Raw genomic sequence first — 3,102 nt, forward strand, 5'->3', positions numbered from 1 at the left:
CCAGTTTTTGAAATCTCAGAAGTGGAGGGAGTTTCACTGTTTCAGCAAGTTATTTCTTATCTGCTTTCCTGTAAACTCAAGTATTTGTTATTTGTTTCTTACTCTTTGAGGTACGGCTTCAGTTCCAAGTATTCAGCAAGTTGTTTTATATCTGGTGTCTCATAAGCCCAAGAATTTAATCATTTAAAAAAAACTGTTACGGGAACAGTTTCAAGTTCTGACCAGTTTATGCAACTTAATCATGTCAAGACATGCAACTTAATCATGTCAAGACATGAAACATTACCATCACATCAGAGAGGTCTCTCATATCCTTTCTTAGGCAATCCTTGCCTCCCCAAGATAATCATTGTTCTGACATTGTCCTTCACAGAATTATTTTATATGTTCTAGAATTTCATGTGAATGGAAGTGTAAAGTATGTACTTATGAGTATAAAATTATTTCATTCAGCTTGTTTTTTATATTCTTCCATGTTGTATCTGTAGTTTGCTTTTAATTACTGAGTAGCATCTTATTGATATGGTTTGGCTGTGTGCCCACCCAAATCTCATCTTGAATTGTAGCTTCCATGGTCCCTACATGTCATGGGAGGGACCCAGTGGGGGGTAATTGAGTCATGGAGGCGGGTTTTTCTTATAATTTTCTTGTGATAATGAATCAGTTTCATAAGATATGATTTTATAACCTACACATGTTTTCTTGCCTGCCACCATGTAAGACATGTTTTTGTTCCTCCTTTGCCTTCCACCATGACTATGAGGCCTCTCTAGCCATGTGGAACTGTGAATCCATCAAACCTCTTTTTCTTTATAAATTACCCAGTCTTGGGTATTTTTTATTTTTTTGAGACAGAGTCTTGCTCTGTCACTCAGGTTGGAATGCAGAATGCATTCAGCTCACTCCAACCCCTGCCTCCTGGGTTCAAGCAATTCTCATGCCTCAGCCTCCCAGGTAGTTGGAATTACAAATGCTTATCACCACATCCAGCAAATTTTTGTATTTTTTGTAGAGATGGGGTTTCACCATGTTTGCCAGGCTAGTCTTGAACTCCTGGCCTCAGGTGATCCACCCACCTGGGCCTCCCAAAGCGCTAGGATTACAGACATGAGCCACCATGCCCACCCCTTTGGGTATTTCTTTGTAGCTGTATGAATATGTACTAATATACTTATTATATAAATATACGACAATTTGTCTATCCTCCTATTGATAGACACTTAGGTTTTTAGTTTTTAGTTATTATAAAGCTACTGAACATTCTGTACAAGTCATTTTATGAACACATACTTCCATTTTTCTTGCATGATATATAGGAGAGGGCTCCTGGTTCATGAAGTATTACTAGATATATGCTTAGTTTCAAAAGAAAGTGTTATAACTTTCTCCAAAGTGGGTGTATCATTTTATATTCTCACTGACAATGTGTGAAAGCTTCAAGTGCCTTACCAAGTTGCCAACATAGTGTTGGCAGTCATTTTAACTTTAGTCATGATGAATGTGTACTGGTATCACATTGTGGTTTGGGTTTGGGTTTCCCATGACTAATGATGTTAAGTTTTCTGTGTGTCTCCATTTTTTCCCCATGATTGAAGTTTATTAATTCTTTAGTACTAATTTGTCTAGGCCTTCAATATTCTGTTGAGATTATGACCAAAGTTGCTTTAGTTGTATTGATTTTGGACATAGCATCTTCATAATACTTAATCTGTCTTTAGTCTATTATATAAAGCTTTTATCTTCTTTAGGAAACATTTTACTTACATAGATTCCCAACTGGATTTGTTAGGCTTATTCACATGTATTCTTATTTGTGTATAATATAAGATTTTTTTAAAAAATGTTTTCTCCATTTACTGATGTTACATATGGAAGGTTTCTTTTTTTGTAGCTGTTTATCCTATACCCAACAACTTTATTAAACTTTCCTGTAAGTTGTAACAGTTTCTGAATTCTAGTTATGTTAAATGTCAGTCTTTTTGCAAACAAATATATCTCCTTTAGCTTTTCTATTGAATTATCTAGAATAGTGGTTCTCAAGAGTAGTTCTCAAAAGTGGATTTTACCTTTCAAGAGACATTTGGCATTATCTGGAGACTTTTGGTTGTCACATTGTGGGAGGTACTATCTGGTAGGTAAAGGCCAGGGATACTAGTAAACACCTTGCAATACACAGGACATCCCCCCACAACAAATAGTCATCTGGCTCAAATCGTCAGTAGTGCAGAGGTTAAGAAGCTCTGCTTGAAGACTTCCAGAAAATATTCAACCTTATTAGAATAAAGAAATCTTGTCTTACTCCTGATTTTAATGTGAATGTCTAATATTAATAAGTATAAAATTACATATAAACTAGTGTGGTAGTAGTAAGTATAAAAGTGAGACATTTATTTAAGAGAACTTTGTAAACTACTAGTTATTCAATGGTGACAGAAGCTCATCATGACACAATTCTCAGGAAAGGTAAGTTGCAGAAAAGGTGTGAAGAAGGAGGTGGAAATGTTCATTACATGGTTGACTTTCACCTAGAGACATGCCCTTTGCTGCTAGAATTACTAAGGCATAAGAATTATACAATGTTGGTTAATATCAGCCAGGCTACTTTGGACCTGCAGGTAGAGGAAACCCATGATATTGATAGTGAATGTCTTCTGCAGGTTGCAAACTTCTATAAGCTTTCTTAATTGTTGTGTATCTAAATAGGTCTATTCTTCCCCTACTTGTTGTGTATCTCCCGACTTACCAGCATTTAAAGATGTTTTCTCTCTGCTTTTTGCTGCTAGCATTGAAAGCTTCTATTAATCTGTCAGTTTTACATTATTTGTAAATAATATCTTTTATAGAGAGCTTTCTCATTGTTGATGCTCTAAAGTTATACTACAGTGAGTTTAATATTTTGTCAATTTCTCTTTCTTGTTGAAGCTTCAATTAGATGTTTTTGTTGGAATTCCATTTTATAACATTTTAAATACCATTTTTTAATTCTTTTGGCTGACAATTTCTTTTTTTTTTTTTTTGGTTCCTAAGTTTTATTCAAGAACACATTCAAAATATTCCAAATAAATGAAATTTAATCCTCATCTTCCTCCTCTTCTTCGTCCT

At 34.8% G+C, this 3,102-nt stretch overlaps 1 pseudogene across 1 annotated transcript in view; it reads right to left on the reverse strand.

Annotated features, from left to right (window-relative positions):
* Positions 1-2,998: 2,998 nt before the first annotated feature.
* Positions 2,999-3,102, reverse strand: part of LOC116565562 — a 477-nt pseudogene continuing 373 nt past the window's right edge. The window contains exon 1 of the transcript XR_004275500.1: positions 2,999-3,102. This exon is cut by the window's right edge and continues 373 nt beyond it. The product of XR_004275500.1 is annotated as a 60S ribosomal protein L22 pseudogene (transcript).

This window comes from Sapajus apella, unplaced genomic scaffold, assembly GCF_009761245.1.
Source record: "Sapajus apella isolate SASKATOON/1434 unplaced genomic scaffold, GSC_monkey_1.0 scaffold40, whole genome shotgun sequence".
Lineage (NCBI taxonomy): Eukaryota > Metazoa > Chordata > Mammalia > Primates > Cebidae > Sapajus > Sapajus apella.